The sequence below is a fragment of the Convolutriloba macropyga genome, chromosome 15 (genome assembly GCF_964194025.1).
Source record: "Convolutriloba macropyga chromosome 15, txConMacr16.3, whole genome shotgun sequence".
NCBI classification, from domain to species: domain Eukaryota; kingdom Metazoa; phylum Xenacoelomorpha; order Acoela; family Convolutidae; genus Convolutriloba; species Convolutriloba macropyga.
The window spans coordinates 25818247-25833246 of record NC_134482.1 but is presented as its reverse complement, the minus strand read 5'-3'; positions in this window follow the sequence as shown (position 1 = coordinate 25833246).

Genomic DNA, 15000 nt, shown 5'->3' with positions numbered 1-15000 from the left:
GAGCCTATAAACAAAACATTTCCTATTTATTACCGGTTGAATTTTTTACTGAATGTTTATAAATGTAAATTTTGTAGCATAAGTGCCTTATCAATTTGCTTTCATAAAATTTCAATCCAAAAATATATGTGCAGTCAATTATCCTAGTTGAGATATCGACTAATGAAAAGACCTTGATTGAAAAATAATTGGTATGAAAAGACCAAGGGTTGTCCTATGAAAAGACTCTCGATTGACTTTAGTATTGTACTCGACCATGTAGTTAAGATTCCCGACAAAAGTGACCTCTGATCAGATCGTCTCAGACCAAAGTCACCTCTGATTAGAGAGGTTCTAGACCTTTGTCGATACTTTTGTGCTTTTAAAATCATCTCTAATCAGACTAAAACAATTTTTTATGACTTGACGAATAAAATTATCGTCTAAATGATATATGATTTTGGTGATCAGTTTGTGTGACAATGAACGGTAATTATGGTTTATTGATAGTCAGCTATTTTTTTGAATTAGCAGATGAGTTCTCGCTTCTACTGTTTCAGCAATTTATCAGCCTCCTTACTTCAACATACCTCTAAATAGGAACATTAAAAAACAGTAATAAATATAGTTTAGTGCTCTTGCAGCTCTCTGATTAGACTTTCTTGCATTCGAAATAGTCTTCGTGCGCTAGCAATGGTCTTTAATCAAAATTTCATGTGTTCAGAGCAGTCTGATCGGACTATGGTGCTCTTGAAACCATCAATGATCAATCATTCGTCCGCTCGAAGCCTGCTATGAGCATACTTTTTTTGCGTTCCAACACTTTTACAACAATTTTGGGCATTAAACAAGGAACAATTTGGCACGCTTACTATTTTATTAAGCTGGTTTGGTCAAAAATACCTTTAGATGTTCCAAAAAGTGTCTTGCGACAGTGTAGAAATTCATTGATTCATTGATACAGTGCAGATGCCTCAAAGCAATTTTACGATAGTTTTAAGGTCATATGTATGGCAAAAACACAATTAGATGCCCCAAAACAGTTTTTCCCTTTTGAGGTCCTATATTGTTTGCAGTCGGCTTGTGATAAGATTATTTCACATAAAATAGAATCAACTTAAAAGCAAAACAATTTTTTTCAAAAACGTACTTTTAAATAAAAGCTTTTGTCAGGTTTGGCTACTCATCAGCAAACACTTCAGCCAAACTGAAGACAACACACAAGCAAACAGATGTGTCCAAACAACTCAAATCAATGATCACACTTCTAAACAAGCCACACAACTGATACCCGGGAAGACCTCAGACCTCCTGAACAAATACAACCCAGACAAAAAAATCATCTCCAGGAAGCTTTAGAAAAAGCAGAGAACTCTAGACCCCATCAGAAAAACAAGACAGCGAATTAATTGCAAATATACATCCAATATAGAGGGAGTAAATTTTGTATTAAGTTTTATATTAAGATGATTTTCAATTGCTTCGTTGAAATAAGTTTTGTCCCATAATAGAAAACAAATTCTTTTTATGGTTCTTAGATTTCTTTGGTCAAATTGTGTCAAAAGACTACTAAACTTTTGCTTAGTTTAAAGTTTAGTCTTGAAATGAAATTGCTGTTTTGTGTTGATTCGGATCCTGAAATTTTTGGTTTTGATCCATTAGTTCAGGTGTTTGTTCTTTATGTTTCAAAATTCAGTGTAATGGTATGGTATTAAGTTATGAAAATAAGAAAATCAAAGTAACTTTGAATACCGCAAAAGTCGTCGAAATTGGACAATTTTTAAAACTGATTTACTTCTGATGATTACCGTAGCTGTAAATGTTTGCCGTATCTAACTCAAAATTTTTGAGCTTTAAACTAAGTTTATAGAAGTTTTTTCTCATTTTGCTCTTTTTTGTTGTTCTTTCTATTGAAAAAATATTACGTATTCTCGGTCATGCAAGTCCGATTGGTTTTCTATTAAAGCATAAATTAATCTATTTATTGTTTCCAGTTGATGACTAACCGTTTCTGTAACTTTGATCATATCTCTTTTTTAAAAAATGTTAGTAAATTTCTCCGTCTTGCCCGTAGTGAATAGTCACATTGGGTTTTTAAATAGCAAGCAAATCTTTGTAGCGTAATCAGTTGCATAATAATAGTTTTCATCTCATGTAAAACAGCAGTGTTCTTAATTTTGTTTCCAAACAGCTGCAGTGATCTATCAGCTTTTTAAAAATACTTCCAAGATGTGCTTAAGGTTTTCATATATGGTCGCGTGTTTTATTGATTTACACTAGAAAGAAAATGAGGTTTTTTTGTGCTTGTGGCGTCATGCGTTCTGTTGACAATAATCAAGTTGCTTATTTTTTTTCTTTATGTACTTTTCACTGCGTTCAAACTCGTCTTGCTATGTTTTTCATTCGCTTGTACACTATTTGGTCTCATCTGATTTATCTCACACTCAGATTTAATAATTCAATTCTGGGAGTCAAAATTAGGTCAAAAAATGTAATTAAAATGGAAAGTTTATTACTCTATTAATAATATAGTTTTAGTTTTTCTAATTACACTCTATCTTTTTCATCTATTTGAAATATCACTCTAATAACTTAATTATTTAGTTATTACAGTGATATTTAAATTATTTGAAGAACTCTTAATTATTTAAAGAACTCACAACACAAATTTACTTTTCTCCAAAACTTTGGTTTTTAACCGACGTGTCCGCGAAGCTAGTGCAACTAATTTTTGGCAATCATGCAGCTATGTCAATTTTTTAAAATGTCAACTTCCAGTGCTTCACTTTTTTGGCAAAACTATGCCAATTATGTCAGAGTTTCATCGGTTTGGTAATAAAATGCAGGTTTTTCAGCGGGGCAACAATTTTTTTCGTGCTCTGAGTGAAATTGATACACCAAATTTTTACTTATTTTCTTTCTGAGATGCAATTTGTTTTACAAAAAGTCACTGACTTAGTTTCTACAATATTTTCAATCAGCGAAGTTTTCAATCATCATTTTCTGTAGCAAAATGTGCATAGCTACGAAAAGTTTACTTATCCATATTCAAGGTAACTTTCATCTTGGTCCAGGAAGTGATCAAAATGGTCAGATCGCCATTTTTCACGCAGAAATGAGGTATAGGTATGAGTTGAGAGCAGGCAAGAATAAGGAGTATTTTTTTTATAAATCAGAGGGCAGAAGTGAAAAATGTTTACGCAATTGACGTTAAACGATAAAAACGATAGTTGCAAACCTTTTTTTGTAGTAAGTTTTATCTCGAAGAACGCAAACCAAACACGTGAATTTTAAATTTTATTTATAAATCTTCTGAGAAAAATTTGATTCTGAATAAAAACGTAAAAGCTTTGTTAAAAACTTAGAAAGCTTATAAGTACGCTTTTTTTCGTGTGCAATAAAAAAACTGGAACTAAGGGTTTTTAAACCTGTGGAATTGATAAATCATGGGTCCTTAACCCCTAGTTACGAGAGAAACTTGGCGTTTGAAATACTAATTAATTTGCAAAGTTTCGAGGCCGATCTTGAGCATATTTGATAAGTAAACAAAAGAAGCACACATGAAGTCGGTGTGAAATCTTATGTAAACAAAACACAATTAGCTTTGCAAAATGATCAAGATGTCAGAAATAGTCGGAATCAAACTCAGAGGTCATCAAAGGGAAGAAACTAAGTATGGAAACACCAGGAAAAAAAATGGAACGGCTTGGCAAAAGCAATGATAATTTAATAAATAAATTCCCCGAAATCCCAGCAATGCATCCTCTAATAGCCATTTTGGTATGATAAACGCGAGTATTTATTCCCCATAAGTAACTACAAGTTTGGGGTTACTGCTTAGTGTTTTCAGGAAAGATATGAAGGTTATCTTAACAAGGAAAACTTAGTGCTTAAAAAGGAAAACAAACAAAAGTTATGCTTTGAAGAATTTGTCGGCCAAATTTATTGTATTTTTCCAACGAAGAACACGTTTATTAGCCTCCAACAGTTACCCACAGCACGGGGAAGACCAATTAAAGACAGGGAGGTAAATTTGTTGTCACAACCTAAATTATACTCTGTGAAAAAACAAAGCAAATTATATGTGAAAGAAAAAGCACTTACCAATATTTTGTTTTTCGAATTGTAGAAAAGAGACTTTTAATCGTTAAAAACTGATACTTTTGTGGTCTAACTCAGCAAGTGTTCGGCTTTTGTGCACAAAAATCAAATGGGCTGGGATCCATATAAAAATTAAGTAAAATAAAAAGATGGTTGAAGGGACACGCATGAAGAAATGAAAAGGAAAATAAAACGATTTGAAAAAGTGTTAGATTTTTATTGCAATACTGTTTTGAATCCAAGCCCGGTAACCCCATTTTAGAAGAATTAGTGAGAGTATCATTTCAGTAGTGTTTTGTATTTGTAGGAAAAAAAATGGAAGAGATCTTGGGAACTAACGCATTTATTGGTTTGAGTTCTTATATTCAAACTTTGTCAGTCAGGTTGAATTCGTCAGGGGATTTACGGATAAATCAAAGTGTCTAGTTAAAATCAGAGCTCGGAAAAAGTTACACTACTATAGTTTTGGTAATTACACGGTGGAGCAAATCATTGTTGTCAGGAAAGAGCGGTAGCTAAAGTATTAGAGGTTCAAAAGGTCTAAACATTTGCAAAAGAGAATTTTTGGTGTGAAAAACGAGTTATGAAGTGAGTTCAATGTATGAGATGGGACTAATTATTGCCCTGAAGTGTTCTAGAGAATAGATTGGTAAGTCCAAAAACAGCACAATGTTTGAAGGAATTTCTGATAGAGAGAAACTCAAAAGTTGCAAAACCAAGCGTCCATATTTTTGCGACCCCCCCCCCCCCGCAAGTCCTGAAAGCCCTACTTCCTCAAGTCCGATCACCATGAAATTTTAACTGATCACTCCCAGAGCAATTCCTTACACATTGAGAAAAACAACGGGCTTTTTCCGGTACCCGAAACGGCTCTTTTGGCCTTTAAAGTAAACAAAGAAAAAGGCAGAAAGAACTATGTTTTCCCTGATTTTTAAATGATTGACAGATCATTAAAACACAATATTCTCAGAACCGCAGCGGAGCAAACGTATTCTTGGGTTAAATCAGGCAAGTTTTAGCAACGTGAAAAAGGATAAAACAGAGTGTATGTACTTGTATAAGAACTGTTGAACGTGAAACATAAGTTTTGTTGCATCTTGAACTTATCAAAGCGAGTTGTTCACAAATTTCCGGTCATATTAGGCAAACATTTATACAAGATAAACTGCAGCGCGTTACCACACCTCTACGTTCACTAATATACTTATACGTTAGGTCAAAATGTTCTAAAAGGAACGGCACGTTACATTTTGCTGATAAAAACTGATAAGGTTGAGTACCCTTAAGAACAAGAAAAACCATCAGACGCGAGAGAGCAAGTCTGAGAGAAAGACTTACGAGGCTGAGACAGAGCAGTTTGTTAGTCAAAACTGTGAGATAGAGAAAGCTCATGTGGAGCAGTTGATTCTCAGAGTGAGAAAATTGTAGTTGTTTAGTGAGTTCTTTGCGAAAGAACATAGTTTAGCAGTTGCAGTGAGTGAAACTGCAAAGTTATTCAAAATTGTTGGCTGGGAAGATTATAAATGTTCGGCCAGTAACATGGCTACTGGGAGGCAGAACTTATTTTAGTTATCAGGGATAGGAAGTGAAGTGACGGATTTGTGGATACTTGCGGAGAGAGTGATTGAATTGGTTTGATTTAGTGTGGACCATTAATTAGCTTTGATAGAAAAATTCCTTTTGATTGTGGAATTAACTCAATTAACTGTCTCTGGCTAAAACATTACTTGTTGCTGGTATTACATATTTTGATTATTAATTCAATTGTCCAGAGTGAAGTTTTCAAGCAGCCGATAGAGCAACCTTTTTTTGGGGACAACACAGTACACTCCCTACAACAAGAGAAACTACCAAACAAATCTTTCGGAACTTTGATAGAGTTTTGGGCGCTAGCCAGTCCCCAGCTAGAAGCCTTCTAACGACAAAAATACAAAACTCTACAAAACCTTAGAGATGATTTTGAATTATTACTTACCTTCTGAAGTTAAATATCCTACAAATTTATTCGAAAAAATAGAGTTCACTTCTTTCCGGTGTTCCATCTTTTTCCGTCTTTTCGAAAACACTTCGAGGAAAATTGAGATCAAATGGACAATGTACAAGACATTGCTTCACTCTCAAGTGAAAAACACGCTGAACATATCGATTGATCTTAGTCCTGATTATTTTCCCTCAAAATCGAATTGTACTGAAACAAGAAAGGAACGGAATTACGTTACTTAAATTACGTTGATTGTGTCTTTGAATTTTGATGTGTCACTTATGTCTTTGCATTTTAACGATGTCAAGTAATAAAACAATCAATGCCATCAAACAAAATAAGGATTCAAGAACGCACTATTATTCAATGAAAGCAAATAGACTCAAAGTGAGAAAACGCAGTACCTTTAAAATGAAACCCCCGAAACGAATTCATTGCAAATGTTTCACTAGGACAAATTTGGCATCAAAGCCACAATAAATCTCCTGGTAGCAACTGAAATCCCTAATAGATTTAATTGTGGCCCATTGATAACTGATTTGACCTGTCAATGTCTATCATAAGCAACTGATTTACTCTTCTCTTTTATCAATTGAAAGCAAATTCACTTTTATTTCTTGGGTAACATTTTTTGGGGACAACACAGTACACTCCCTACAACAAGAGGAACTACCAAACAAATCTTTCGGAACTTTGATAGAGTTTTGGGCGCTAGCCAGTCCCCAGCTAGAAGCCTTCTAACGACAAAATACAAAATTCTACAGTGGCGCTCCTGGGTGGGCTCTCTTGTAAAAAAGTGAGTTATTCAGAAGATTTGAATACGGGTGTGACGAGAGAGTTCTGATAGACTTGCAACAAGTGCTCAAAGCTGGCAACTTCCGACGCAGAGCAAGTCGAGGAACACGTTGACGATAGTCAGAACGAGATTACAAGTTTGGTGGAACGGAGGAGATCGAGACAGATATTTCCAGGAGAGGGTAATTTTGGAAGACAGTCAGTGATTTTTCTCGGGACGAGGATCCTAACTCAGCGCAGTGGTGGAAGCACCCGAGCAGATAGATTGAGGAGCTTACTCAGACAGAGACGAGAAGAAGAGCCGAGAAGAATAGCAGCAGAAATTGAAGCCTCAGAGGAGCATTCAGAGTGAAGCATTTCGGAGAACAATGTCAGGTTTCGGATTAATAAAACAGTTTCCTTCGCCTGGATATGAAGTTTGGGAGGACTGGCGTGAGTATTACTTAGATGTTTGTGAAGTTTTCATGTGGTCAGAAGAACAGGTGAAGAGGTTTCTACCAGACAAGTTGTGTGGTTGGGCTCTTGATGCTTTAAATAATTTGCCGCGTGGATTTTGGAAAACCGATCAAAGAAATCGTGCCTGGACTCTTCAAGAAACTTTGTACTTCTTTGATCTGAGATTGTCCAATAACCCACAATTTTATGAGGACGCGTTTGAGAGATACTTGATAGAGAAAGAGGAATACGAGAAAGCAGCTTTGAAGTATGAAATTGACAGACCAGTTTTTCCAAGTGACGTTGTTGACAAAGAGGAGTTACCGCTCTAATAGCGGACTCCAAAATCAGACAAAATGAAAGACGTTCAAGTTAAAACCGATATTATTGTCAAATCAGTGATGTACAAAAAGACAGCAAAGATTTCTTCAACGAAACGTTGGTCTGCCATAAAAGCTGTAGGTTTCGGAGTAAAAGCAGTGCTTGACGAGAAGCCGATTGTCAGAGTCAGAAATCAAGGCAGGACTACAGAGTTGACTGACAATTCGTCCGGTGTGGAGACTGTTGCTGATTCAAACGTCATTGGTGGCAGTCGAATTTTTGTTTCTGACGGAGAAACGGAGGAGCAGATTACGACAAAGACTAAATCTGAAGATGAACGGTTCAAGGAAATGATGGATCGATGTATTGCGCGGTGGGATATTGGTAAAAACATGAAAATTGTAGAAATGAGAAGCGAAGCACTCGAGGAAATTAATGACAGTGAGGTGGAGGACGATGCAAATTTAAGTGAAGACGATTTTAGCGATGACGACAGCTTCTTCGATAGCGACGATGAAAACAAATTTGAATGCATGGACGACGATGTGGTCTTTCAAAACATTTGTGAGCGGCATATTAACTCTAAATCGCTTGAGTTGACTACCGAAAACGGATTGACAGTTGGAAAACAGTGCTCTAAAGGATTGATAGCCTCTGAATACATCACGTCCGGTCCTTGCATGCCGTACTTTGGTAAATGGATAGATGTTGGAGAAACAGCTATGCCACATTTTAATTTTGCTCAAAAAGGTAGTCCGGACACAGCAACCGAAGTTATATTTCGTGAAAATTTGATTGACAAGAGTTCACGAAAGGGTAAAGCCAGTATTGGGTCGCAGCACACTAAACACCTTAGTTTGACACGAACTTCATCTGAAGATAAATGTGAGAAATTACACGCAAATTTTGTAACCTTTCCAACAGACGATGCGTTTTGTGAAGCAACCAAGAGTTGTGAAATAACGATTGCAAAGGCATGCGCGGATGGATTTCCAGAATTGAGCAAAGAAGAAAAATTGACTACACCAGCAAAATTTGGCGAAATTTTTTTCACCAGGATCTGGGAAGAATGCGCAATGGTGGAAACAGACAAAAAAGAAAATGATGACTCAAACGTTGCCGCCATTGTTGGAGGAAACGCTTGTGCATTTGATTTTGAGGAGAATGTAGTGCTAGCACACTTCAAGAGTTTTTTTTCGAAGCGAGATAATGAACAGAAACAGTACTCGGATTTCGAAGTCAAGAAAGCAATTGAAACTGATTGGAATCAGTTTTCGATAGGCTTATCCGGCCAAGAAGAGACAATGAAGTATAGGAGGGAGGTGTCGTGTAGTTTTTCTCCGAGCTTGTTGAGGGGGAGTGACGATCAGAGAAGTCTGGAATTGGAGTACCCTCAGTTGTGCATCCTGTTGTTTGGAAAACAAATAATCGGTAGGAAAGAGAAGTGGAACAAACTGAAATTGAAGTATCAGTCGTTCAGAGGAGTCTGGCGCAAGCGAAAGAAAAAGTCAAAGAATGAGATTGGACATCCATGCCTTGGCGGTTGTCCATTCAAGCATCGGAGGAAGAAAGCAGCGTTGACAAAGTTGGTAAAGTTGAACTGTCTGATGTGAGAGCAAGTAATTGTGATCTGACGATGCTGCTCTTACGAATGTGAGTTATTATGCCGTACATTAAATTAGAAGCTCATAATGGAATCAATAAGTCTGCTGTTAATACTGAAGTGCATATGTTCTAAAGAAAAAAACTGTTGGAAAAATATGGCCTGTTCGATTGCAATGTTCGGAATTGGGTTCAAATTAGACAGAGTTGGGGTTCTTTGTACAGGATTGTTTTGATGGTGAGCTTTTTTTGGTCAGTTTTTGTGTTCAAAACGATTGGTTGACTGAGGGACTCATATATATGATCATGCTTATATCTTCTAGTTATTATCTAACCACTAATCGGTGCTCTGGGCATTTCCTAACTTTCATTTACTTGGAGCTCTATTTAAATGGTTCACACTAACTTAGGTTCACTATTTTACTGAAAAACGCTCTGTGCAAAAGAGAGGGCGTGCTAGTCCTCGGTGAACAACGGATTTTTTATTATTCGGGAGAATAATAGTCTAGAAGGAAGGAGTGTAGAATTGATAAATCATGGGTCCTTAACCCCTAGTTACGAGAGAAACTTGGCGTTTGAAATACTAATTAATTTGCAAAGTTTTGGAGGCCGATCTTGAGCATATTTGATAAGTAAACAAAAGAAGCACACATGAAGTCGGTGTGAAATCTTACGTAAACAAAACACAATTAGCTTTGCAAAGTGATCAAGTTGTCAGAAATAGTCGGAATCAAACTCAGAGGTCATTAAACGGAAGAAACTAAGTATGGAAACACCAGGAAAAAAATGGAACGGCTTGGCAAAAGCAATGATAATTTAATAAATAAATTCCCCGAAATCCCAACAATGCATCCTCTAATAGCCATTTTGGTATGATAAACGCGAGTATTTATTCCCCATAAGTAACTACAAGTTTGGGGTTACTGCTTAGTGTTTTCAGGAAAGATATGAAGATTATCTTAAGAAGGAAAATTTAGTGCTTAAAAAGGGAAACAAACAAAAGTTATGCTTTGAAGAATTTGTCGGCCAAATTTATTGTATTTTTCCAACGAAGAACACGTTTATTAGCCTCCGACAGTTACCCACAGCACGGGAAGACCAATTAAAGACAGGGAGGTAAATTTGTTGTCATAACCTAAACTATACTCTGTGAAAAAACAAAGCAAATTATATGTGAAAGAAAAAGCACTTACCCATATTTTGTTTTTCGAATTGTAGAAAAGAGACTTTTAATCGCTAAAAACTGATACTTTTGTGGTCTAACTCAGCAAGTGTTCGGCTTTTGTGCACAAAAATCAAATGGGCTTGGATCCATATTAAAATTAAGTAAAATAAAAAGATGGTTGAAGGGACACGCATGAAGATATGAAAAGGAAAATAAAACGATTTGAAAAAGTGTTAGCTTTTTATTGCAATACTGTGTTGAATCCAAGCCCGGTAACCCCATTTTAGAAGAATTAGTGAGAGTATCATTTCAGTAGTGTTTTGTATTTGTAGGAAAAAATTATAAGAGATCTTGGGAACTAACGCATTTATTGGTTTGAGTTCTTATATTCAAATTTTGTCAATCAGGTTGAATTCATCAGGGGATTTACGGTTAAATCAAAGTGTCTAGTTAAAATCAGAGCTCGAAAAAAGTTACACTACTATAGTTTTGGTAATTACACGGTGGGGCAAATCATTGTTGTCAGGAAAGAGCGGTAGCTAAAGTATTAGAGGTTCAAAAGGTCTAAACATTTGCAAAAGAGAATTTTTGGTGGAAAAAACGAGTTATGAAGTGAGTTCAATGTATGAGATGGGACTAACTATTGCCCTGAAGTGTTCTAGCGAATAGATTGATAAGTCCAAAAAAGCGCAATGGCTGTTTGAAGGAATTTCTGATAGAGAGAAACTCAAAAGTTGCAAAACCAAGCGTCCATATTTTTGCGACCCCCCCCCGCAAGTCCTGAAAACCCTACTTCCTCAAGTCCGATCACCATGAAATTTTAACTGATCACTCCCAGGGCAATTCCTTACACATTGAGAAAAACAACGGGCTTTTTCCGGTACCCGAAACCGCTCTTTTGGCCTTTAAAGTAAACAAAGAAAAAGGCAGAAAGAACTATGTTTTCCCTGATTTTTAAATGATTGACAGATCATCAAAACACAATATTCTCAGAACCACAGGGGAGCAAACGTATTCTTGGGTTAAATCAGGCAAATTTTAGCAACATGAAAAAGGATAAAACAGAGTGTATGTACTTGTATAAGAACTGTTGAACATGAAACATAAGTTTTGTTGCATCTTGAACTTATCAAAGCGAGTTGTTCACAAATTTCCGGTCATATTAGGCAAACATTTATACAAGATAAACTGCAGCGCGTTACCACACCTCTACGCTCACTAATATACTTATACGTCGGGTCAAAATGTTCTAAAAGGAACGACACGTTACATTTTGCTGATAAAAACTGATAAGGTTGAGTACCCTTAAGAACAAGAAAAACCATCAGACGCGAGAGAGCAAGTCTGAGAGAAAGACTTACGAGGCTGAGACAGAGCAGTTTGTTAGTCAAAACTGTGAGAGAGAGAAAGCTCATGTGGAGCAGTTGATTCTCAGAGTGAGAAAATTGTAGTTGTTTAGTGAGTTCTTTGCGAAAGAACATAGTTTAGCAGTTGCAGTGAGTGAAACTGCAAAGTTATTCAAAATTGTTGGCTGGGAAGATTATAAGTTTTCGGCCAGTAACATGTCTAATGGGAGGCAGAACTTTTTTTAGTTATCAGGGATAGGAAGTGAAGTGACGGATTTGTGGATACTTGCGGAGAGAGTGATTGAATTGGTTTGATTTAGTGTGGACCATTAATTAGTTTTGATAGAAAAATTCCTTTTGATTGTGGAATTAACTCAATTAACTGTCTCTGGCTAAAACATTACTTGTTGCTGGTATTACATATTTGATTATTAATTCAATTGTCCAGAGTGAAGTTTTCAAGCAGCCGATAGAGCAACCTTTTTTTGGGGACAACACAGTACACTCCCTACAACAAGAGGAACTACCAAACAAATCTTTCGGAACTTTGATAGAGTTTTGGGCGCTAGCCAGTCCCCAGCTAGAAGCCTTCTAACGACAAAAATCCAAAATTCTACAAAACCTTAGAGATGATTTTGAATTATTACTTACCTTCTGAAGTTAAATATCCTACAAAATTATTCGAAAAAATAGAGTTCACTTCTTTCCGGTGTTCCATCTTTTTCCGTCTTTTCGAAAACACTTCGAAGAAAATTGAGATCAAATGGACAATGTACAAGACATTGCTTCACTCTCAAGTGAAAAACACGCTGAACATATCGATTGATCTTAGTCCTGATTATTTTCCCTCAAAATCGAATTGTACTGAAAGAAGAAAGGAACGGAATTACGTTACTTAAATTACGTTGATTGTGTCTTTGAATTTTGATGTGTCACTTATGTCTTTGCATTTTAACGATGTCAAGTAATAAAACAATCAATGCCATCAAACAAAATAAGGATTCAAGAACGCACTATTATTCAATGAAAGCAAATAGACTCAAAGTGAGAAAACGCAGTACCTATAAAATGAAACCCCCGAAACAAATTCATTGCAAATGTTTCACTAGGACAAATTTGGCATCAAAGCCACAATAAATCTCCTGGTAGCAACTGAAATCCCTAATAGATTTAATTGTGGCCCATTGATAACTGATTTGACCTGTCAATGTCTATCATAAGCAACTGATTTACTCTTCTCTTTTATCAATTGAAAGCAAATTCACTTTTATTTCCTGAAAACAAATAGCCTCAAAAACATGGCTGCAACAGTTTCTAACCGAAACGCCTAAAAACATTCACTAACACCTCTTTGGAAAAAAATAAGACCTGTTATTAGTGTGACCAGTCAACAATTTCTAACAAAACCGACTAACGTCGCAATAATTGCTCTCAAATGACTGGCGAGTGGTTGATTTTGTGAAGGAGGGGGGAAGAGGGTGGGCTCCAACTTCAAACTCTCTAGAACCGCACTTCACATCCTAAATTTATGTCTACTCATCATTTTCCGTGAGTCATAGCTGAGAGACTAGTGAACTTCACGGCTCTAACAAAACTGCTCAGCGACTAAATGCCCCCAGGCTTTACCTGTTCATCTCGTTTTTGAGGATGAAAAGCAAAATTGTCAGATGAAAAGAAAAGACAAAAACTGACCGTGCAGCTTTGCAGATCTGCAGTTTCAATTGTTCATATACTTCTTCTGTTGCAGACTGTTGAAATTATTATAAAAAATTTGATTTGTAGTCAGCAGAGTTTGCCGAACATAATGTTTTTTTTAATGAGAAACAGTTTTAAATTTTGATTGAGGCCGCATGGTTAAAAATTTTAAGATAGCACGGTTTGCAAAAAACATCACTTTTTTTGAGAAACAGTTTTAATTATTTTTAGTAAAAACAATCAAATAACGAAAAGTTTTCTTTAAAAAGATATATATTTTTTTGTTTTTCTTTCAATATAATTTAAAAGATAGCTCCAAAACTATTGAAGATACATCAGATCTATAATCCTCAGTTTTGGAACAATCTGAAGCTCACTCAGCCACTGGATTACATGTGGATTATAAGAATTTTATCTAAAAAAATGATCTTTGATCGTAAAAGGAAACAAATTTTGTTTTTCTGCTCGACCCACCAAAATTGACGCAACAGAAAAGCTAGGTTATTATAAAATTCCTAAAATCTTGCAAATAATTTTGAGGATTGAAACAAAAATAAAGAAAAAAAACTTCTGAAACTTTTCCTTTTGTGCCCCCAGCTGAGTGGGTGCGTATTATTTGCACCCCTCCCCCCACGCAAGCGCTATATTATTACATAATGGTTTGCTATGTTATGGGGCATGGTCTGAAACGGGGGGGGGTGCATAACCCAATTGGGGACACAAACGGAAAAGATCCCCAAACTTTTTATAGGCCAGACCATATCCAGGTCTAATTTGGCGTTGCATTTATAATATGCACGTTTATTTACTCAAATTGTTATCCGAATCAGTTTTACAATGTTAATGCACGGGAGAAAGAAGATTTTTCTTATATTTCCATATAGATTCGAGGAAATTATAAGGAAAAGTTTCACAAGAAAGTAATATTAATGCTCTTTTACTGTCTTAGCTTCAAAAGAACAAGGTTTGGCTACAATTATTTTTCGATTAGCGTTACAACAAAAAAAAGCAGAAGAGCAGAGATTGAACATTGACTGATTACGTTTTTTTTGTAGATCAAATTTTTTTTAAAAGCTTTAATTGTCATTGCATTAATTTAGTACGAATTTTAGGGAACTGAAATGGGTACCTTCAAGGCCTACTGAAATTAATCGACTCTTGAAAATTTTGTTGATTTCTTTTGTTTCGCATAATAAAAATCCTGATTTTTTGGAGTCCAGTCCAATTATGTTAAAAAGATAAAAACAAATTTCGGTACGCAAGATTAAGATCAAAGCCTAAAAACGAATTTTTCTCGTCCGATGAAAACCATTGACAATATATTTTTTGTGGGCTGTGTTTGTTGAGCTCAATGCAATATCGCAAACAAGAGAATTTTATCAACGCGTAATTTCACATTAAACTTAGAAATATTTCTCTGCAGATTGGAATAAAAGAGCGAAAATGTTTTACTTTCAAAAGCTATTAGATTTTACTTTAAATTTTTTATTCATATGTTATGATAAAGCATTGTTGCTCTGCTGTTTCTTCTCCATCCTGGAGTTGAATTAAAGAAACCTGCTGTTCATGTTCTGTCGTCA